We start from the raw sequence: 25,123 nt of genomic DNA, 5'->3' as shown, positions 1-25,123 counted from the left end.
CCAGTGTGTGGTTCACCTGGTCCTCTAATGACAACTTCAACCATTAAACCACACTCAACAAAAACACTGGCCTAAAATCTGTGTGCCACTCCAAAACAATATGAAATAAAATCAACTGGCGTGCTACACTACTATACTTCCCCTACCATGCACCACCTGGCACCACAGAACAACTACTAGGAGTCTGAACCTTACTCCTAAAAAGACACCAAACTCAAAACTACATCACAGGAGATGATGTGCGGTCACCCACAACGCACAAACCTATAATATGGGTCCCTTGCCCAAAACTCACATGCACAACTGCATTGAAATGACCTCCAAACTACATAACGGGGCCCTTGCCCTGGTGTCTACACAACTACCCTTCTCTAAGGGTTAACCTCAACAGAACACTCCTACTACAAGTGTCCAACATCTCTAAATATGAGGTTCCTACGAAGGTTTTCCAATATTTAGGCAAACACACCCGGCCGGCGTGTGGAAGCCACCCCAACAAACATGCATGCAACTCCAAAACATGTGTACAACTCCACTACAGCGTGCTACCACTCACACGTACACAACTGCTACACAAACATGCTACCTCATGTGCGCACACATACATCACATACGCTCACAACTGCTACACAAACATGCTACCTCATGTGCGCACCCATACGTCACATACGCTCACAACTGCTACACTTTGCGCTCACAAATGCAAACTGTAACTACTACTGATTGCGCTCACAAACGCAAACTCCAAACTCACTTTCCACACAACACATACTCACTACACACACATGCGCATTTTAAAAATATACATTTCCTAAAATAGGGATGTGCTGCACCACCAGCTGTGGTGGTGATCAGACACCATGCTGGGAGGCACATAAAAATCACCATAAACATCCTAAGTGGTTTCTAAATGAACTCGTCATAGAGGTACGTTCCACAATTAAACATCCCTGCACAAATGCATAAACTACACAAGGACTCTGTGGACATTTCAGCTTTAAAAACTGTTCCTTCCCATTATTTTTCAAATCCTGCGCAGGATCATCTAAATATATCACTTCTCCCATGCCGTACTGCATGTTACATATCAAATAAACTTTATACTGTCTATCAACATTATCATTCAACAGCACTCAGGGTAATTCACTAACTCTACAGTTCACTCGCTGCGCACACCTAAACATGACCTCAATTTGCTTATTTTTTTCTTAAGGAATGTCTCCTTTTGCCTCGCAATGCTGATCAACAACAGCCCTCGACAGCTGTGAAAACATTCCAAAAATTAACACCATTATTGGAAACGTGCGGCCTGACCCATCCATGGTCATAGAACATAACATGCGAGAAAAAAAAATGTACTTCTGTTCAGTGCCGTGATGCATCGATAGTCGAACGGCTTTAAAAGAACAATAACACCTTTCCTCGGAACTGCTCCTGGCACCAACAACCTTTAATCAAACGACTCACTTCTCCGATACTCTTAGTGCCCATAAGCTTCAGTTAATGTAAGTAAAATAACATTTGTATTTCCTGCTCCTTCACCCTGTGTCGTACATCATTCCAATATAGCAGTACCTGTTTTCAACATCCACTCCTAATGCCGAAATCCTCACACGCGTAGATGCAGTCTTTGACCCGTGGATAGAAACTGTCACTATTGCATGCCTGATTAATATTCGCTTAAACGTTCTGAACTACTTGTCTTCAACAGCCGCATACTCCATGTGCTTCATAGCGCATCACGTTGCTCTTCAACTTGGCAGTGGGTACCTCAGCGGCGCAGCTGAAAAATGTCCACAACATACTACTCAGGAAATTAATGCTTGGAATTTCGAAGGACGTCATCGCGCAACGTGGCAGAGCTCAAGGGCCTTTCAAGGGTTGTGTATGTTTACAATATTGCCCATCTCCCAGTCCCAACCATCACTCTCTGGAACCCGCAAGCCTCCAACAACCCAAGAGCCACCTCACCATTCTATAAAGGCCTGCATTCACTCAGACAGTCACACTAATCATCCAGGATACAACACAGCCCTGCTATGTGGACAGCCGCCGTGCGCGCAGACTAAGTTGAATGGCACTCTGCATCTTAGAAGATGCAGTAATTGCAGCTTCCATTAGAATATGGCCAATTATACTATCCGTGCTATCGATATTGTCCCAATAACGGTTTTAACCTTGACATGTCTGGCATTTTTCGCTTGTAACAGCTGTGATTAATTCCCGACAGCCTCTCATTCTCTCTCTCCTCACAGCCACCGATTACTAAGCAACTCCAACGACGCCGTCTTTAAGCAAATTATGCAAGTAATGCAGAGCAATTGTGCACGTGATGCCTGGACATTACAAATCGCCTATTGATATCGTCAGGGGTATTTGGCGAGGATTGCTGCTCTCTGTCCTGATTCGCTATTCAGAGAAGGCAAATGTAAGGTACTTTAGGCTCCAGTGTCACCTGACCCTTGGGATGCAGAGCAAATCTAAATAATGTCTACCTCATGTAACCGGACTGGGATGAGCATACACGAGACTGCTGCAGCTCAGATATCACCAAGCGTTCGTGGGTGACAAGAGCAGATCAAATCACACCACACAAAACACGTGTTGCTGTGCCTTTAGGTATTGCAGCCCATGCCCGTTCTGTTTAATGCGATAACTCTCTGTGGCTTTCATATGATCGCGACACACAGTACAAGTAGAGTGGACAGACACCATGTTACCGGGACACCACTTTGCCGGTCTGAGGTTTTCATATCACAAGCTAATGCATTGTGGGGTTTGAAGTCTTGCAAAGTTTCAACTGAACAAATTGGACTTACACAACTGATGCCAAGGAGTCACTCATTAATAATATCAGTGGCGGCTGGTGAATCTTTCAATTGGAGGGGCGTAAATGGTTACAAGGAAGAGAGAAGCAACAAGAGTGGTTCGGGTTCCTCCTCATCCCCAGGGAAAATTGTACACATAATTGCTTATTATTGTGTATTTCACAAACCACTTTCTGTAAAAATGTGTAATAAAAGACACATAGTTTTCAATTGGTTTTGTACAGTAATGCATAAAATCATCCAAAGAATACCACAGGTGAATTTTCCAACGCATTTTAATGATGCCTTTGCCCAAAACCTATACCAGCATAAAACATTGTCATATTGGCTATGCCCATACATGAAATTGCTAGCTGCCCATATATGCCAGAATTCATATATATAAACATAGTCATGTTTGCTTTGCGCATAATGCCAGTAATGATTCAGTATGAAAATATGCCCATGATGGTTCTGCAAATTTCTCCATGTAAAACATGCTCCTTTTTGCCTTTAACACCAACTAATGTCATACCACAGTAGGAAAACATGTATAGATTGACTGCACCAAATGTAGGTCAATACGGTCACGTATAAACACTCGCCACATTGGCTTAAGCCTTGATGCTTCAGTAGAAAATGCCATGGCACAGTAAGAAAATAAGTGCAGACTACCTACACCAATGTAGGCCAATATGGCCATGTAAGAACACTCATCAGGTTGGCTTTAAACTTGATGCCATTACAAATGTTATGCCACAAATAAATGCCATGCCACAGTATACAATCATGTCCAGACTGGCTGCACCAATCTAGGCCAGTTTTGCCACATAAGAACACTCATCATGTTTGCTTCACCCTTAACGTGCATACAAAATCCCATGCCACAGTAGGAAAACTTGTCCAGACTGGCTGAACCAATCTAGGCCACTAAGGCCATGTAAGAACACTCGTAATGTTGGCTTCAGCCTAGTTGCTACTGACTTCCAGTGGGAGCTACACTCAACAATATTGTGCTCCCTACCTAGCTTTCTGTATCTTCAAAATATACTAGTAAATATGTTTATTTTGGTTTTAGTGAGTAAAACATCATCATGAATAAGAAACATCCACAAAAATAAAGTATACATTGAAAGGAATGCGTCAGTAAACACTTAGCACAGAGTCAGTGAAAATAGCCGTTGATCCTAAATGCAATCGTCCTTATAACAATTAAAATCTATCTATACAACTCTTCAAACTATCATGCAAGGGTTTCAAGGTTGCAGTTTTGCTCAAGGTTCAATACATTTTGTGAATAACATAACATTTATATCATAAATAACTTAAGTATTCCTATGCCTGACTTGTACAGATAGAAACATATTATACCATAGTAATGGCTAAAGGCCCAATCTTAGACGGCTACTAAGTGGCCACATTTAGGGCCTCATTACACGGATGGCGGTGAACCATGGCGCTATTAGCGCCATGGTTCAGGCCAGTAAAATACCGGCACCGCCTTGGTGGAAAGGGGAATTACTGCCCTATTCCAAGGTTGGCGAGGCGGTAAGTCCCCCTTCCACCATTGCCCTTCCCCATTCCCATTTTTGCCCCATAGGGCTCTATGGGAATGGGGAAGGCGCTAATTACGGTACCGCAAATTGCGGTACCGTAATTAGCTCCCTGGTCCCTTTGCGGGTTGGTTTTTAACGCCTGCAAAAAGCAGGTGTTAAATTCCCCAACCCGCAAAGGGACCTCGTAGTAAGGCGGTAAGGATTTACCGGTACTGGTAAAATACCAGTACCAGTAAATCCTTACCGCCATCCGTGTAATGAGGCCCTTAATCTTCTCTTATTTTTGAAGCCAATGGAACACAGGTTGTAATTTATGCAGGTTTTCCTCATGTTCTAAAAGCAGGAGCTACCCTATTGCATGGATATAACTTCCATGATGGAGTGCTCTTCAGATGGGTAATAGCTGCCTCTTCCGAGTCTTAGTAAATCACTTGTCAAACAGAATAGAAGTATGTTCTGTCTTCCCTTAAGTTCAGGCCACAATCACAGAAAACACCTCTGGTAGTAGGACACTGCTACTTCACCACAGTGGCCTTCAGCAGTAATTGATGTAGTAGCCGGAATCTAGGGATCAGGTCTTTGGCTTCAGGAATATTATTGAGGTAAAGTAAAGCAGTACTGATTTATGTGATCTCTAGATGGTGTCTAATGATTCACTACAACGATCTGTGGACCGCAAATCGCATTCAATAGCCTCTCCTACCCATCCTCTAACCTGGAACTTAGTTTTTCCTATTCTAGAATGAGACAGGGGAATATTTACCATTCCCAAAGTACTCTGTACAAGGTTGGTGAGCCAGCGTTTGGGCTGGCATCCTTTAACAGTAGAGCATTGCTGTGAGTTGCATTCTGTGCATCCATTGGGATTAGTCCTTGGTCTGGTGCTGTTGAAAACAGACACGTTCTTAGGGATTTGGTAAATTGGAGAATTTTAGGGGCGTTCCGAGTCGATACTGAGATTGAGTTCCAGAGGGTGTGTGCTTGGCAAGACAAGGAATGTGGGTCCTGTCTTTGTGGACTAGTTGTGATTCGAGCCAGTTTGCTCGATTTTCTGTGCAAGGAGCATGTGCCACCAGACATCTAGAGATTAGCTGCCAGGTATACTGGTGCTTTGTACATAAATACAGTCTTGAAGAGTATCCTGGCCTGGTGAGGAATACCAATGCAGTTTGAGAAAGACCCCCGTCTTACGGGGGATTCGATCTAATGTATTACTGCGCACCCATAACAAGACGTGCTGCAGTTACCTTGCTCATACAACTGTCATCAATGGAATATGGGGGACATTCTGTAGAATCAAATATTGAATACACTCTCCTGTAACAGAGCAGTTTAGGGGCTCGCGCAACAAGAGCGCAGACAAAATTGCTTAACAAATAATTCCTTTCACAATATTGAGCCATCCGAAGAGGTATCGTTGAAAATGACTTAAAAGGATGCCATAGCGCTCGAGCTGTCATTGCTCAAGCACTGAGAGCAGAACACTTTGCGAGCATTCCCGAGATCCACCGCTGCATCGTGTCTCGCGCCTTCATGAAATCATTCCTTTTCACAGCCTGTGTAGCTTTTGTTGCGTGTCACACAAAAGCTGTTCTTTCCGGAACGCTGGCAGGAGGATGCTGTGGGGGCACTGCGAGTGTTCCCCAGGAGACCGGACGCCTTTGTGTAAAATCCCAAGGGGATGTGACAGTCTAGAAAACAGAATGAAAACCTATGACGGCGCTCTGGAAGGAGGCGTTTTTCTGCAGTTGCGCAGCTGGGAATTCCCTCGTTTCTGAAGAGTGGCATCACACTATTTGACCAGCAAACAATGCGTTTACATTTCCAAACAAACACGAACGGAGGACGCCTAGTTTAATGACGTGATTCATTTTATTTTTATTTGGGCTTTGTATATTGCGTGGAGGACGCTTCGAAGCTGCCCGTAACATGAATCAGCGCTCAGTAATTAAAGACACATTTTAAAACAGGCAAGGCCATTTGAAAAGCAGTCTCACAAACACATTAAAAATTACACACACACAGTATGCTGCTATGTGTCATGAGTACCAGGCTAAACATTACCTGGCAGGTCTCAGTGCCCTGTGCCAGCCTTCAAAATTTTGGAATCGCAGGGGTTAAGATTTGGAATCTATTTTCAATTATGTCACTTTCCCTGGTCGCCATAGTAACCCCGGGAAGACCAACGGGATTTCGCGCGCTGCTCATATTTTCTTCTTTCACCCTGGGCAGTTAACTCTGAGAACGACAGAGGAAGTGGGAAGCTCATAAAATGAACAAAACCATGTATATTCCCAGGTATATATGCAAAGTCTTATTTGTAAAAGCATCAGAATGCTGCGGTGGGTCTGGCGAGCCCTGGTCCAAACAGCACCACCATTTTCAATGTAGTGTGAGCGATGTCAAGTAAAGGATGTACTGAATGTGGGGTGCTACATATGCATGAAACATATATTGGCAGGAGTGGAATGGCCTAAGGGACCCTGCAGATTCCCCGGTGGGCCTCTGAAGCCTGGGCCTCTTTTTTGTGGAACCCATCTTATATTCCAAGTGTTCTCACAGGAAAAGTGTTGCGCCTGCTGAAAATATGTCATATGCGGCCATATTGAAAACTCTTTCCAGCTCCTCTTTGGTTCCCAGTCCACCCCAGTATATTGCCTACTTAAACATATGTTTCAGCAGGAAGTGGACATGCATGTGCTTTAATGATGCTTAGTCGATGTGGCATCTGTGGATGGTCTGACCGCTTATTCAGTGTGGCAGCTGTGGGAAGTAACATGTATGGGCGCCATTTTATCAGGAAGCCACTGGATTTAATAGTTTACAGTGTATCATGTCTTCTGTTTATTATCGAGTCTTCAAGCAAAGCGTGCCGGCATATGCTACCTCTCTTTCTACAACAAGTTAACGATTGAGATGGCTATTTAAGACATTTGAACTTTGTTTTCTGAAAGGTCCTGCAGTCTCCTACACTCCCACACAGTTTTTCCAAACCTCAAATAACATGGTGTTCTACACATGCATGCCACCCCTTTTCCCTCCAGCCTCTTTTCTTTTGCAGTGGTGAGCCGGTGCAAGTAGATCTAGGTCACTTTTCCTAAGCCCCGCCCACCTGCTTAGGCCCTGCCACTTCCAATCCTTTTTTAACTGTTAGAGAAAGGGGCTCTTTCACCGGGGCATCCAAAGTGAAGTGCAGATGAACAAAAGGGCAATTCCTGTTTAGACCTGTTTCAACCGATAATACCCAGGACCAGAAACCTTGCTCCTCTAACATCAGGTAAGCTCCCTTAAATATGCGTTTATCCCTTCTCTTCCAGCAGCTCATCTCCCCATCACCACTCATCGCCAATCACGGCACTCACCAGCAACACCATCAACACCAAATTGCAGTAACCTCTCCCGCGTCACTATAGACTCCATCAGCATTCCATCATCCAGCACTAACCAAAAAAAATAATTCTGGCCAAAGTACACTCAGCAATCAACCACATAGCAGGCGTCACCATAATCATCACACGACTTGGAGGCCTTCTTTATTAGTGAAACCTGGATGACAATAACCTCCACATCCTAGATGTCCTCATCCCCAATGGCTACAGAGTTGTGCAATGAAACCATCCAAACAAGATGGGTGCAGGCCCACCATCATTCACACGGCATCATGACCATGCGCTACACTGGACGTCACCACCATTGGTTCTTTAAAAAACCTCCCCTGCTACTTCCCTCTATCCACAAAGGACACAGTCACTTTTCACCTCATTTACAGACCACCAAAGCCCAACATCTCCTTCATCGAAGACTTCACATACTTGGTAACCGCCATATATAAACACAAGGCAACAACAGCTTGCTCAGCGACTTCAATGTCCCTGGCAAGCCAGCAACTATGTCAATGAAGTAAGTTTTCCACTGTCTTCTCAACACTCTTAACCTCATATAGCACATGATCGACCCAACTTACTGAAAAGGTAATATCCTCAAGGCCATCATCACTGTACTGCCCACCTGCAATCACAGCTCTATAATCCCTCTCGACTAGTCGGATCATCTGGCAATCCTCTTTGACATTAGTCACACTACCCCAGTCAAGTACACCCTTTGGAAACCCAGCAACCATGCCCTCAGACCATCCAAAACTTCCCAGTGAAGGCTCTCACGGATGACCTTCCCAGCCTTCATCACACACGGGATGATCTAACTTAGAAAAACCTGGACTCCGATTCTATTCTCCAAGAACTCAACACCACCTTCGCAACCAACTTCTTCCAAAATGCCCCAGTGAAACAATGCACACACTCAAGCCTAGACCTTTTGCACCCTGGTGCGCTCAAGAACTCAAATTCATCGAACGAACCATCAGAAAATAAGAAAAGACTTGGCAAAAATCCTGAAGCACATCCAACCTCAACCTGCTCAAGGAAATCTGTGCTACACGCAGACAACTGATGACCACTGCTAAAACCAACTACTACCAAAGCACCATATTCAAGGTAAACGCTGTAAGCAGAGGCATCTTCAAAGCCACAAACCAATGCATCAACCCATTGCCGGATCCAACCCTACCATACTCCATTGAAAAATCCACTGCCATCAACTCTTTCTTTATCAGCAAGGTAAGTATGATCTGCCAATACATAGACACCAATGCCACAGCTGACAGCACACTACACAACCCATCTTTCAAAACTACAACTACCTGTACAACTTTCAGGACACTCACTGTAGAAGGTGTTGCTGCCACCCTAGCATCCCTCATGGCCACATTGTATATGGACAACATCCTCCCTGCCTCTCTACTCATGACCCTTTTGAATGAAGCACTCCTCCCTTACTTGACAATCATCAACAGCTCTCTAGTTCTGGGCATCTTCCCCTCGACCCTCAGAAACAGACACATATTACTGCTTCTCATGAAACCAACACTATATCCCGGCACGCTCATCATCTACCACCCATTCACCCATCTTCCCTTCCTAGCTAACATCCTTGAGAAAGAAGTAGCCATGCAACTCCTCCAACACATCTAAGCCAACAACCTCATTCAGTCCTACCTATCTGACTTCAGACCCAGATGCCATCACCTCTTTTGTTTTGCTATTGTCATCCCGAGAGGGATGGGAATGCCCAGACGTCGGTCCTGTGCCTGCTGGGCCTAGATACCCAAGTTACCCCTCAATGATGACTCCCAATGAGGCTGAAACATGTCTGGGGATGCTTGTGGTCTCGTGCAGAAGGAATGTGATCTAGCAGTTCGGGATGGACTGCCCTTCTCGGGGTGGGACCAAGCCTGATGTGCATATGGTCTTTCCCCTTTTGTTATGACTTATCAGGTGAAGGACAATGGTCCAGAGGGTTGCCCAGAGCAATGCCAGAGGTTAATATTTATTCTAAACCTTCCGCCCATAAACTATTTTGTCTTGCATAAAAATGGCTTCCATCAAGAGGATCAGTGATCCCCTTAAAATCTTCGTTGAGCGTTGAGGGCCATCATTGCCTACTAGTTCTCCTTGACCAATGAGCAGCATTCGACACAGTAGACCACCATACAACCACTGACATTCTACATCACTGCATGGGGATCAGCAAGATCACCCTCAGCTTGTTCAAAAGCCACCCTTCCAATGGCTACCAGTTTGTCCGAATGGATGCCTCCAGACAACTAAATCTACCCATCACGTGTGGAGTCTCGCAAGGAGCCATCCTCTCTCCCAAGATTCTCAATATTTTCCAAGAACTGCTCAGTACCTTCCTGGCACCACACAACATCCACATCCACCAAAATGCACATAACATGCAGCTCTACCTCTATAAATCCTTCATTGAAGACATCTGCATGCTAAAAGCCGGCCTCACATTGATCCAGTCCTGGATATCCAGTGCTTACATGAGGCTCAACCCCCCAAGACAAATTCCTACTGCTAACCAACAACTCTGAACACCCTGATATCCATATCTGGCTCTCTGTTATGAATCATGAGGGCATCACACCCTAAATGGCCACCTGGGCCAAGTCTCTTGTGTTTGACATTGTATTCCTTGCTATGTGCTATTTGAATAAGGTGTCTGTCAAACTGCTTGGTACCAGCTTTAGATCTGCTGTTCAAGCCTTGGTTCTCTCCACCTCGATGGGGGCAATGCCCTTTTGGAAGGCCTTCTATTGACTACCGTGGCACCCCTGATATGTGTCTGATGTACCGCAGCATGACTCATCAAAGTTGTCTGAAAATTCAAACATATCACCTTGTCCCTCATTGAACTGCATTGACTCCCACTGCAAACACATATCTTTCAAATCCTGCTGCATAATATACAAGGCGACCGTCATGACGTCCCAAATCTACCTCACTGACAAACTCAGCATCTCTGGAGACCATTGACCCACCAGAAATAAGGACATGTGCAGACTTGAACCGGAAGACAGGTCTTCCCTGTCTAGTCCCCCAGACTCTGGACCCTCTTCCCTGTCAACACTAGATGTGCCCCTCACTTCTGCATTTCAGGAAGGAGCTCAAGACCCTCCTCTTCAAGAAATATCTACTTGCTAACACCTAGGTCCACACTCACTACAATTCCCACCTAACTTGTGACTGGGTGATCTGCTCCCTTCTGTTTTCTCCCCATGTTAATTGTAGATCCCTTGCTGCCAAACTGCACTCCATCCCCCTCCCCAGTTATTAGGTCCTCACTCCCTTGTATCTCTGCTTACCACACCATTTCCTTCCCTCATTGATTTATAAAGCCCTCCATTGCTTACTGAAGCTAGGTCTATGCTCAATAAATATTGTTGTAATACTATTAAAAGGAGAGGCCTAGACTAAAGACTAAGGAAAACAGCTGTGGATCTAATTTACAATCTAAAAGGTTTAAAGGTGTGTGTCGTAAGATGAAGATGACTGACTAGTAGTGTTCAAGATGGCAAAAAGCCAAGTTCAATAAAAACGGCCACACCACACTGAATACGGCCACACCACACTGAAAGCGCCTGATCTCGTCTGATCTCAGACGCTAAGCAGTGTCGGCCTAGTTAGTACCTGGATGGGAGACCGCCTGGGAATACCAGGTGCTGTAGGCTAAAAATAAAAAAAAATAAAACAGCTGTGATAAAGGCCAATGCAACATACGTTTGAAACATTGAACTTTAACCAACTCAAAGAACATATCCTCTTCAAATGTCCAACTTATCCTTAGGCTTCACGAAAATCATCAGCTCTCATTTTGAGTTTAGCATTTAAAGTCACCAGGTGTGGCAGTGCAGTTATGCCATATGGAGTTATTGCTGGCAATACATTTGCTAGGTTTTAATTACAGCCTTATGTAAAACACCACCAATTGACCAGACCACTGAGGATTCGATTCATAAGTTACTGTGTTTGTCCCCAGTTGCTTGTTGATGTAAAGGGTTCCCTACTGGTGGAAGTAAGGTGTGTACAGTAGGTTTGCTGTTAGGGACTATATAAAAGTGTATATAACTTTGGCCAATTTGTGACTTTTCAAGATAGATATTATAAATTATATCTTTCTGCAATAGATGTTAGTTATGGAGGAATATTCCACTCTCAGTTATGGTGAAGAACAGATATTGGCAATTATTAGCGATCCCTCCCTCTATAACCTTAGTGGGCATGAGTAGAACAAAGCCACCCAGTTTTCAGGAGATTGTTTATTATGACGTAAGAAAAAAGTCTTTAGAAAGGAACTGCCGGGTCATTTCTTAAGAGAATACCTGAAGGCGAATATCACCCTATTGGGTCTGGTGGTTCGTAATGACCCCTGTTTGTTTCTTGCTGATACCGTATGCTACTAAGTGCAGTAGAGATTTGATGTTATTCACTATTACCACTACACAACACATTAGTGCCAAGTTACAAAAAGAACTAGATGAAGCAGAAAAGACATTTTTAGACAATTCAGTCATTCAGAATTCATTAACAACTACAATATATTAATACAAAATAGGAGGATTTTCATACTGCAACAATTAGCAAAAAGACTAATAAGTTAGCCACAGACATTAAGGAATTTAAGGCAGAAACCATCTACCTTGAAAGAAGACTATTTAGAAGTACACATCTGGAACAGAGGAACAAGATGTATGAACCCATGTTCGCTGAACTTTTTCTACATGAAAATGTTTGACTTTCTCATATACATCCAGCAATCAATCAGTTCCAGAGGGATTCCAAGAGAGAAATAACTTGCACTGTTCCTCCTTATTTTTTAGGCAGTGGTCAGACGAGAAGCAGGTTCATAGATGCATTTATTCATGAATTCCCAAATCAAGGCTTGCTAGGAATGTTCAGAACAGAGGTGAGTTTATCAACAGTAACAAATGTTAATCAAAATGTAATTCCTCAGTCTGGACAGAATCTAATAGACCCCAGATTATCCCTTTTGGGAAAAGGGTTATCATGCGTTCCTACCAATTGGATCAGGGATTCTTTTAGAAAAATCAGACTGAAAGCCTTTTTCAAAGAGCATCAGACAATGGAAACAATAGAAGACACCAGTTTGAAATATCAATAGTCTTTTACTCCCCATGGTGGACTTATACAGATGGAACAAGTAACTTTTGAAAGGTGTGTCTTGAAAGACATAATTTGTCCTCAAGAAAAAAAAAGAAAAAATGTAATTCTAATTTAAAGTTTTCATAAAGGGATATTTTAAAACCTATAAGTAAGAATTTGAAACTTATAATCAAACCAGCAGGCAATGCTGAGGAGATTGGAGTTATTAATACCATCCACTGTGGGGAGATCTTGTTGGTTCTGCTTAGAGAAATTAAGAATGATAAGATTCTGAGAAAATATCCATCAAAGAAAATGCAACAGAAAATATATGACATAACTATTTTAGCATTACTGAGTGTCTGGATTTTACATGATGAGTTTGCATTTTTAACCGTTAGTAATTCTACGATTCATAATTTGTATGCCCTCCCTAAAACCTATAAAGGCAGCATTAAACCACATAGGAATCCCAATGTTTCAAGATGTGGTTCAGTGGATCATTTCCTTTAAGTCAACAAAACAGATCATATATAAACGACATTACATTAGCCATACAAATGTTTGTGAACATGCCATTTGATCCAAATTGTGATCTTTTGGTTACTATGGATATTCACCAATCTTACAAGTATTCCACACAATGAGGCAATTGTGTACACAACAATCTTCTTTTGAGCCAATGAGAAGAGACATGCCCTTCAAAATGTATAATAGAACATTTAACACATGCATTAGAGGAAAAATATGTTCAATTTGATAACATGTTCTATTTACAATTAAATGGAACTGCAATGGGGGCTAATTTTGCACCTAGGCTAGCAATTCTTTTCATGTCTGATTTTGAGGATGAACGCATTTTTTCTGATACCAGATTAGACTTTGAAATTGCAATATGGATGATGTGTTTCTAAAATTGCATAGACATTATGATACTCTTGAATCCTGTATCAGTTGGCTAATTACATGTAATTACAATATTCCATTCTGCAAAGATTCATCAACTTCAAAATTTTCTTTTTCGATCTCTCTAGGTTCAATCAGAAAGGAAAATTGGATGGCTCGCTCTATAGGAATCCTATGGATAGGATAATATGTATCCACTTTCTAATTTATCATCCTATTAGGTTGAAAGAAAGCCTCCCCTTTGACCAGTGTTTAAGAATACAATAAACTTTACTCATTCACATGATTTTTATCATCATGCTGAAATCCTGGAATCACATTTGAGAATGCATGACTATCCAAAGAAGCTTTTGACAATGCCAAAAAAAACAAGCTAAGACTATTCCATGAGAAACTCTTTTTGATTGTGAACTAAAATGACCTGACAATAATAAAAAGTTATTTTGTGTAACTGTCTTTTATGCCATTGGTCATTAGTACAACTATGGGCCTCATTATACGGTAGGCGGTAAGGGTTTACCGGTACCGGTATTTTACCGGTACCGGTAAATCCTTACCGCCTTACTACGAGGTCCCTTTGCGGGTTGGGGAATTTAACGCCTGCTTTTTGCAGGCGTTAAAAACCAACCCGCAAAGGGACCAGGGAGCTAATTACGGTACCGCAATTTGCGGTGCCGTAATTAGCACCTTCCCCATTCCCATTATGCCCTATGGGGAAAAAATGGGGAAGGGCAATGGGGGAAGGGGGAATTACCACCCCACCAACCTTGGAATAGGGCAGTAATTCCCCTTTCCACCAAGGCAGTGCCAGTATTTTACCGGCATGGAGCAAGGTGCTAATAGCACCTTAGTCCACCGCCATCCATGTAATGAGGCCCTATGTATCCTGCAGGAACAAGTTCCTATGTTTGCCCACAGATGAGGGAAGTATATAACAGATAAGCAGATACAGTCTACGTATAGCATACTGAATTTACAGGAAATGATCTGGAATTCGGAACCTTTGGTGGGACATTTCCCCTGTGGTATGTGCACAGTTTGTAAATTCTCTCAGAAAAAAACACATTTCAGAGTACAGAACAAATGATGGCAGCCAACACCTACGATAAACTGTAAAAGTGTGAAAATTGCAGAGGCGCATATTACATTGAGTGTCCATGCTGACTCAGGCACATTGGCAAAACAGCCAGAGCAATCCATAATAGGATTTTGCAACTTTGCTAACATACCTATTGTAGGTATAAAAATACATCTCTGGTGCATTCTCTCTGGCTGTCAACAATCATATAACAGATTCAATATTTTGGTGGGTGATTGAAGTGGTCCACTCAAGTAGAAGTCTAGATAGGAATCTGCCCTGTAAAGAGGCACAATGGATCCACAGGATGAAAAAACACATTGAAGGTCTCAATGATCTTTTTGTATTCCCTGTTTTTTAGTGTATTTTTTTGCATCATAAAGATAAACACAGTTTCTTGACTGCATATAGTTAATCTTTTCACATTCTGTGGCATTAAGTTGCTTTAAACCAGAAGAACATAAATGTATTACTTACAGAACTGAAGCGAATGAATATGCAACAACACGTGGAATAATATTAGTACTGATTATTCATACTAATAATATGACAGCTGTATGCAATGATGCCATCACACCCAAGACACAGCCAGGATTTAGTGCCAGCCTGGTAGGAAGATGGCGTTCACCTTGCTTCACGAATGCCATCTTGAGATGATGTGCTGACTTGGAGTAGTGCTTTAGGGTTGGTGATTTTAAAACTATGACTATTTAGCCGCTGGTTAGCAACATTAGGTTTATTTGGCACAGTTTGTTCTATAATAGAACTGATTTAGCCCTACTTCTTTGATCAATAGACAGTAAGCAATCCTAACATATGGAAGCAATGGAGTCTGACCTTTTCCTGAATAAGACATCAAAGAGGACGTTCCCACTTTATGAAATAACAGTGTTTTGTGTACTGTCCAACAATGATGAGAAAATATTTTTTTTTTAACGTTATGGCCTAAGATTCAATTTCAAAGAATCTAAGTCTTTATTACGATTATCTTGCCTTTCACTAATGCTTATTGAAAGTAGGATAACAACTATTCACACATATATGTGACACAAGGCAGAAGCATATCTTTTCATGAATGTTCATTAAACCTCAATCCAGGTTTTGGTGAGTATCATTAGATTTGTTTCTCACAATGTACCCATGATCTTTGTTCAGAATTACTTTTTGCATATTAATTTACTAGATAACTACATTCATCGTTTGTTATTTTCTTTGATAAATCCTTGGTTGTTTTAAATTGTAAACTATCATTTATTAGGTATGTTTGAACAGATGCACTTTTATATATTATCATTTAGCAATGTTTTTTATAATATTCAAATACATTTGATTGATTCATAAGACAATAGAAACCTTTCAGTACAGTTGGCATTACCAAATGATTTTGAATTAAATCACTTTAATTGCCCGTTTAAAGAGTTTTTCTGGAATGGTGATCTTATTAATGTACAGCAGGAACAATGTTCACTGTATATGGTATATGCTTCAAGTACCTTGTTGATAGAAGCAGTTCACCACTGGTGGAAATAAGAAATGATGTAGACATGACTTGATTGCTCTGCGCAGATTAATGCTCTGCTGGGTGTAAATCTTGGCAGTGCTCCTGCTATGTACCCCAAGCAGCAATATTGAAAGACCATTGGCGTAATTTACTGCAATTGGTCATTAAGGGTAGGTTATAGAAATACATACCTTTCAGCATTTCCAGAAGCTAAACTAATATAGTGAGCAGAGAGGAGGGAGCTAAAAAATGTACAGCAGAGGGGGTGAAACATACCACCATAGATAACACATATTGCAGACAAAAAAAGCCCCCTCCAGCACACATCACTCTTTCTTCTTTAGCTGGGTCTTTAGTGATCACACAAAACAAACACTTGCACAGTGTGGTTGCAGGTAAGATGTGCTATGCATTTTAAGATCAGCTTTGAGTTGATACATTATAGGGTGCATTTTCCATCATTTTCAGGCTTTACTTGTTCCTGTAATTGGGATTAAGAACATTTCCACACTTTCATTGCTGGTTGTAACAATTGTCACTAGCAGTAATCCCTAATAAAACCGTCAGTCTTCGTATCACCCATTGTATAATGATCACTTTAATATAATAGCAGCTGTACTGATGTAGTGCTCGTTCTGCCCCTGTCACTCACTTTCTGTCTCACTCTCTTTTCTCTCTTTCTCCTTTGTCCATCTCTGTCTCCCTCTTCCTTCCTCTCTTTCCATCACCCTCTCTTTTTCTGCCACTGACTCACTATGTCTTTGTCTTTTTCTATAGCGGGAGAGTTGCATAGTCAAGTATGTGTTTGCTACAGCCATCCCGGCCGTTGTTAACACTTTCGAGCCCAGGGGAAAAAATATATACATCTTGGTGAGGAGGGCTATGATTGTTTTGCAAAACCAGGTACTAAGTAATTGATATTTAATTACAGTAAGATTCTAAGGGGGCTCTTTTTACATTTTACAGTGTTTATTTCTAATGATCAAGCTCAGTATATATTGTAGCCATAATAAGAATGTTACTACTGAACAAAGCAAATGATCAAAACCTATTGTAGCTATGTTCATTATTTACTGATAGATGGTATCTCGCTTGGAGTCAAAAACTTTAAAAAATGCACTAATCCAAATTTCCGGACCCAAGGTCTGATGAATTTCTATCCTGACCAGTGTTTACATGGTTGGCATAGAAAGTTAAGTAAAAGTGTGAAGAAAGGGAAAAAAGAAAGGAAAGGGGTGAGAAAATTGAGAAGACAAATGAGGGTGCAGGGGAGGGAGTTGGAGCAAAGGGGTTTAAGGTGTTCGGAACCTGCAAAACAATGCACAGGCAACAGAAAAAGGAAAGTCTAAAAGTTTGTTGATTTTTCAGGGAGTCACGGAAAGTGGGCAATTCACACTTTTAACATACTACCAGGTTATCATTCCAAGATGGACAGTTTGGTACACTCATATGGTACTCTTTATAAATATGCCTATGAGCAGGGGGAAGGGGACATGGAGCACCAGTGGGGATTACAGCTTTCTCTGTATGCAAAGAAAGAGCATTTTGGGAGCCTAAGAATGATCACGCATCTTTACATTTGACAAACATGTGTGGTAAAAGTGTTGTATGCTTGAATCGCTCAGTATATAATGCTCACTGGGCTTGGTGCTCATCTCATTCCTTCACAGCACTCACCCTAATGTTAACATGTTTGTAACATTGAAGCATATGCACTGATTCAGACAGCGACAGGATTTGGATATGAAGATAAAATGGCTGTAGCATAATTCACACCATTGGAGTCCTTCGGCGCAGAATGTTAGCTCAGTATCTGATTAAAGATATATGCGAACATAATCAGTTTCCAATGCACAGATATGCTAAGATAATTTTACATATAGGATGTTAATAACACTCTGCAAGGCTCTTTCATTCAAGGGACATTTTCTGGAATATTGCGATCTCTCTATTTAATAGGCAAATACATAACCTAATCTGGATCACTTTCTTCAGGTTACATCCAGGGAACTAGTGACTTTCTGTTATCTACTTGGCTTCTTGGACCTGATGTGATGGTTTCTCCATTTGAGCATAGTGCTACGCATGCATTTCTTATTGGAAGGGTGTTAACATACATGTGAGTGAGCAACTGAACATAGTATGGATCCCCAATCAACCAGGGAGGATTTGTGTGGTTTGTTTACCCCATATAAATGATTTAAAGAAATGAGTTACAATGGTGCATTTTACAGGACACCTTTCATTACAAATAGGTAAAGCACACTCAGCAGTATGAATTCTGGAGGGTAACACATGTAAACATTCATAGATATCAAGCCAAAAACAGTGCAAGGTTCCATGTGTTAATATCTCAGCAAAAATATTGCGATACAAAAATATCGACATATTTCTGCAGCGATATTGAGGCATGGAACCTGCAGGAGTCACCCCCGCAACCCCTGCTTAATTTTTAAATGTGCGTGGGATACCTCCGCAACCCCTGCTCCCACAAATTATCCCCCCCAAAAAATATCACCCATGGCGTTCCCGACAACCATATATATGGCGATATTTTTGGTGGGGATAATATTTCCTGATACCCAGTGCAAAGGAGTATTTTCCAGCACATTGTTTTTTTTTTTATCTTTGACCACAATATATGCAAGTATTCTGCCAGTGAGAAAAATATGTTGATGGAAGTGATTCCCAAACAGATCAATGCTAGCTGCTCCAATATGTGGCAGTATCGCCATGTAAAAAAAAAAAACTCATGTTTGTTTTGCAATTAATGCTAATAATAATGTCCTACCACCGTAAGAAATCTTGTTTATACTGACGGCATAAATATAAACCATTATCTTCTTGTAAGAACCATCATCGGGTTGGAATTGCCCATAATGCCAGTAAAAATGGCATGCAACTCTAAAAAACATGTTCATGTCGTCTGCAGCAATGAAGGCCTGTATTCTGACACTTGGACACTCATAGTGTTGGCATTGTGCAAAATGCCAGTAAAATGTCCCCACATAAGAATACTCATCATGATGGCCTTGTCCATAATTCCATAATGTGCAGAGTCCTAGGGGAATCCCACCCCATTAATTAGCAACCTCCCCCCTCCCAGAGTGAACACACATGTGTGTGCAGCAAGATACAGACTGCATTTTCATGCACACATGTTCAAATCTGTACTTAGCCAAACACAACCCCTCGCATGCACGCATGTATACATACATACAATTGTATTTGTTCTTACCTGCACGAAGCCCTACCTCCTCCACAGCTTGGGACTCTTGCCACCAGTACACATGCTGCTGTGGATGAAATTCGGGCTACCCTGCACCATGCAGGCAGTAACTAGGAAGCAGGGCACGGTGCCAATCAAGCACCACACCGTTCCTGGGTACTGACACTTGTGATGGAGCTCGAGAGCCATTAACTCACTGCCTTCGGCCTCTGGCCACACACACTTCTCCAGATAGCCCTGTGGTTCCCTTGCATGCTGCAGGCTGGAACTAGGACGCAGGGTGAGATGTCAGTTAAAGACCTCCCCCTTCATGGTACCTGATATGTGTGATGGAGTCAGAACCTAAGGCACTGCAGACACATGGGGATGCAGAGGTGCACCCTCTAGGAACTTTTCATCTTGCAGTACCCCAGCCGGCAAGCTCAATGGGCTATACAAGGCTGGGGAACTAAAATGCCCCTGGTGTTGCATGGCCGATAGAGCATGCGCAGGTGAGCCATGGGAATCCAGATTTCTCCAACAACAAAGTTAGTCCAGAAGCACATCCTGAGCTGTAGGAGCACTCCAGGTTTTCACTGGGCCGGTTTGCCTCTGCCGTAACTACCACTGGCCTAGTGACTAAATCAAGAAAGCCTTGTTCACATGGATTTGCTGTGAAGGTCCATAACAACCTTGTCTTCCTTACTTTGTTTTGACTCTATGCACAGAATTTGGAGTGGAGGATGGGTTTAAGCATGGTTGGTCTTTTGTTAGAACCTGAAATTACTAACACTCGCATCGTTTATGCTTTGACAGGCTGGCGATGGGCCTGAGTTATACACAGTGCAGATAAGGAGAGAAAGAGGGAAAGGACTGTGTCCCTCTGCATTGCACCAGACACAGGACGGAGCAGATTGGAATCAGATCTTGCGTATGTAGGACTCCATTTTGGTTTCCAATAGGTTGGATATATTCCAGTATTACATACCTATTTTGAAGTTATCATAGCAGTGAATAACTATAAGGCAGATATACCTTTCAGCCAGTGGCCTACCGTCTTCTCAAATGCGGACTTTCTGTGAAACAGTCCTGGAACAGATTATGAATCTGCAATGAAGTCTCAGAAACCAATTGGTTCAAGGCTGTTGTAAGTTGTCCTATTGCACACACTAGAGGACAGTGACTTAAGATGGGTACAGAGTAAATGAAGCACCTTCTGCGAGAATTGTATAAGTTCACCCAGAAACAAAAATACAACTTTTCAATGACCCATTAATAACTCTGCACCTAATCAAAGAAAATGCCAGTATGCCATCAACCTCATTTTCCACAGTCCGTGGCCTACTGCAAATGTTACGGTTGTTAATTCAATTTAATTTCAGTGCTAAATCTAACTTACATTCCATCCTTAGTCATTCGGGTATAGAATGTAGAGCACAACAATTCCTTTATTTGGATTTCCATGTTCTACCCAATAGCAACTCCATTGACTTGGCAATAGCTGTAATCCTCTATGTTTAGGGGATTATCCAGTACACTTGCTGCGTGCTAGTTTTTAATTCAGTTTGGCACGCTTCCCTGAAATCCAATTAAATATATCTTAAACAGGATTCAGCCAAAAGGAGATAGAAATACTTTCTGGAATAAGAAACATCATTAGCATCGTGGGAGTAGATGCCACCCAATCAAATTGCTTGGAACGCCGGCTGATTCAATGATGTAAGACCAAGTTTCTCCCTGGTTGAGTCGTAGCTCCTCCTGCTACTTGCTCTAACCCAGCACTCCAGATTCTTTCTAAATAAAGAAAAATTAAAAACACCTTCCTTCATGTTTTGCCATCCCTCTGCACTGCGGTAGTTCTAGTCCATTTTCAGTCTTCATTGCATGGATGTAATGTACACAGAAGAGGGACTTCAACTGGCCGGATGAGGCAACAGAGAAAAAAAATGTAAAGCAGGTAGTTTGGTTTGTATAGTTGCATTAGCAACCATGGTTTTAACTGATGGGTGTTAGTGGTGATAAAACTGGTGCCCGTGGGCTTCGCTGGATGGTAACGATACCACCAGGCCCTTGTCAGGTTCTTGTACTTCACTTGGTGCTTTATTCAGGCAGCAGGTAAGTACCCACTGTGCCGGGGACCTCACTGGTCTTTTATCACCAAAATAAGAAATAATAGTGAACACTGCCACAAATTCATCTATACTTCTCTAGAAGGTTCTAATAAATTACTGCTCTATTAAGGCCCGTCCCTTAAACAGAGGCTCTCTTTAGACTACGTCTGCAGTGCACGTGAACGTTCTTCCTTTGATAGTTCTTTTTTGTGAATCTATCTGATGCTAGGGAAGGGAGAAGGCTGTGAGATAGATCCTATATTTATTATTAATAGCCTGATATGGAATATCATGTTTTCTTAGACAGGAAGAGACGGAATAACTACCAAGAGAATTCTTAGAATACCATCTTCATGTGGTAAAGATTAGAATTAAGAAGCCATGGGAAAGGCCAAGGGATTCTGCAACAAAGGCTCCTCTAAGAGGGACGCCCCCCACCAGATGAGTCGCAATGCAATGTACTGCAGCCCAGCAAGGTTGCATGTTGAGTACACTAGTTATAATGTTTTAATACTGCAAGATACTCTACAAAAGGCATCCATAAAGTGCTGCAGTTCACTGCATACATCATGTGGATACAGTACCCCTGCGCAAGGCCCTCAGGTCCCTATGAAGTGCCTTTACGAATGCCACTGATGGTATGCTAATGCACTACCAAGGTGCGTGGGGTAACACTACAATGCTTTTGAGGGAGAGTTCTAGGCTTCATAAATAGTGATGGACTGTCCCACTCTCTCATTAGCCCTTCACCTTCTGTAAACACGCGCCACAGCAATATACCGAAATTCAACCTTCACACCACCTCTACACAAAATGTTGACCACTGCGCCAGTCCTGTAACCAATGATGATGTTTCCTATATTGCTGTACAAGATGTCTGACATAATGTAGCACATGTCGACCACTGCGCCAGTCCTGTAACCAATGATGATGATTCCTATATTGCTGTACAAGATGTCTGACATAATGTAGCACATGTCGACCACTGCGCCAGCCCTGTAACCAATGATGATGATTCCTATATTGCTGTACAAGATGTCTGACATAATGTAGCACATGTCGACCACTGCGCCAGCCCTGTAACCAATGATGATGATTCCTATATTGCTGTACAAGATGTCTGACATAATGTAGCACATGTCGACCACTGCGCCAGCCCTGTAACCAATGATGATGATTCCTATATTGCTGTACAAGATGTCTGACATAATGTAGCACATGTTGACCACTGCGCCAGCCCTGTAACCAATGATGATGATTCCTATATTGCTGTACAAGATGTCTGACATAATGTAGCACATGTCGACCACTGCGCCAGTCCTGTAACCAATGATGATGATTCCTATATTGCTGCACAAGATGTTTGCTATAATACTGCACAAATTAGTTCTTCACCTATTGTAGACTCACACACTCTGACTTCCTTACCAAAAGCACTCCCATGGACTGAACCTAACACCCCTCCCGATCAGTAACTTAACAATATCGTCCCCACAACAAAGCTTCTGCCATAACCAAAACCAAGAGTAACAACCTGTCTGAAAGCACTCTCAAATTTGCTCTGATCAATGCTGGATCACTCCTGGCCCATGCCCTAGACTTACATGTCCTCCTAATGATCAATGACCTTGATGCCCTAGCTATAACCCAAGCATTGCTACACCCAGCCTCAGGCCCAGCCCTAGCCCTGGCTTTACCCCATGACTACACTATTTTTAGAAGTGATAGACCCATCACCAAAGGTGGAGAGACTGCCCTCATAGCAAAAAAAAAACATTTACACATTAGGCAACTTAAAACCTCCCTCAACAAACTTTGCAACACCCTTTCTTTAAAATTAACCATCTCCCCACTAACACCATTACTTTCCACATAATATACCGACCTCCCGGTGCCACTAAAACCTTCCAAGAAGACCTCCTCCACACTTTAAGTCATAAAAAGCTCTCTTCACAAGTAACCCTCTTAGGCAACTTTAACCAAGGACTCAGCAACCTCACTGACCTCCCAGTGCTTCTCTCACCAACTCGCTTCACACCCTAGGCTTCTGTCAATGTATCAACAACCCCACACACATCAAGGGTCACAAGCTAGACTGGCTAGTGGACCTCAACTGCAACAGCATTTTTATCCCTTTACCCTTTCCAATGCACGTGCGCGTTCTCAATTTCACTGGTCCTGGTAAAATTGTCTTTTTTGTTCTCCTCCTTTTTGCTTGGTTGCGTTCTGAAACACTTGTGTACAAGCGCGATATAAAAAAATATCATTTAATTTCATTTCATTTCAAGTCCAACACGCCATGCCCATGGTTGGACCACCATGTTATCACATTCTCTATTCCCGTGGCCAAACATACCGAACCCCCTACCAAACAGCTACCACCTTCATTGGCTTGCAACTCGAGAAAACTTACCAAAGATAACATCCTACCTCTTCTCAACTCACTCAGATTGGAAGTCACAGTACTCCGGATCCTCAAACCCTAGCCAACCTCTACACCAAAACCCTAACCGATGCTGTCAATACCATTGCACCCCTAACCCATAAAAAGCAAAGTCTATCTTGCATGTTAACTCCTGGTACTCCCAAGAACTAGCTGACCTCAAGTCTATGAAAAGAACCACAGAATCCTGCTGGAAGAACTTTCCCACTGACACCACCAAACAGGAGTTCATTAGCCTGGCCAAACAATACAAACAAGTCATCATCGAAGCCAAAGCCTCCACCTGCAACACAAGAATTGCCAATGCCAACCCTAATATGTGAGAGCTATTCACTATCCCTAGAGAGCTAGAATCGTTTATTCCCCAATGCTCCACGGAAGCAAAGATTTTGCATGGTGCACTTGCATACAAAACATTTTCATGAAAAAAATAGACACGCTACAAAGTAAAATAACTGCCAAACAATCCAATCACAAATTCGTCCCCCAGAATGTCCCTCCCAGCAACATTATCAAATGCGACACCCCCGGTTCAAATTTTGCTAAATAACCACACAGGACACACTACAGATCATGAAATGCCTTAAGCCTTCCAGATGCAAAGGAGTCGTTTGCCCAGCCCCACTTGTCAAAGATTGCACAGATGCTCTAGCACCAATCATCATAGCATTTATCAATGCTTCATTTACCACAGGCAAAGTGCCCTCACTGTTTAAAGAAGCAAGGGTCCTACCATTATTTTAAAAAAAACTTCCCTTGATCCTGCTATACCGAACTGATGAGAAGACCAAAATACCTTTGGTCGGACCTCACTTGGTACTAAAGAAACTTGAGCCAGAATACATTGCCTTCAACAAAGATGGCACTAAGATCACTGTATCACCTGCTGTTAAAACACTGTGTGTATACTTAGATGCCACCCTCTCTCTCTCTCTCCAAGTTAATGCATATCCTCTTCTGCAGCACACTCGACCAAGCGCCTCATTGCGGCCATCTTCTTATCGGA

The 25,123-nt window shown here is 42.3% G+C and overlaps 1 protein-coding gene and 1 pseudogene across 1 annotated transcript in view; one reads left to right on the top strand and one right to left on the bottom strand.

The window, feature by feature from the left end:
• The window catches only part of XKR4 (XK related 4), a 916,393-nt gene that overhangs the window by 829,775 nt on the left and 61,495 nt on the right, over nucleotides 1-25,123 (bottom strand). The gene's annotated exons all lie outside the window — the stretch shown is intronic.
• Nucleotides 11,321-11,438, top strand: LOC138499156 (5S ribosomal RNA; annotated as a pseudogene).

Source organism: Ambystoma mexicanum, chromosome 5q, assembly GCF_040938575.1.
Source record: "Ambystoma mexicanum isolate Mex_15411 chromosome 5q, UKY_AmexF1_1, whole genome shotgun sequence".
Lineage (NCBI taxonomy): Eukaryota > Metazoa > Chordata > Amphibia > Caudata > Ambystomatidae > Ambystoma > Ambystoma mexicanum.
The sequence above is the reverse complement of the archived record's forward strand: the minus strand, read 5'-3'. Positions and strand labels throughout refer to the sequence as shown.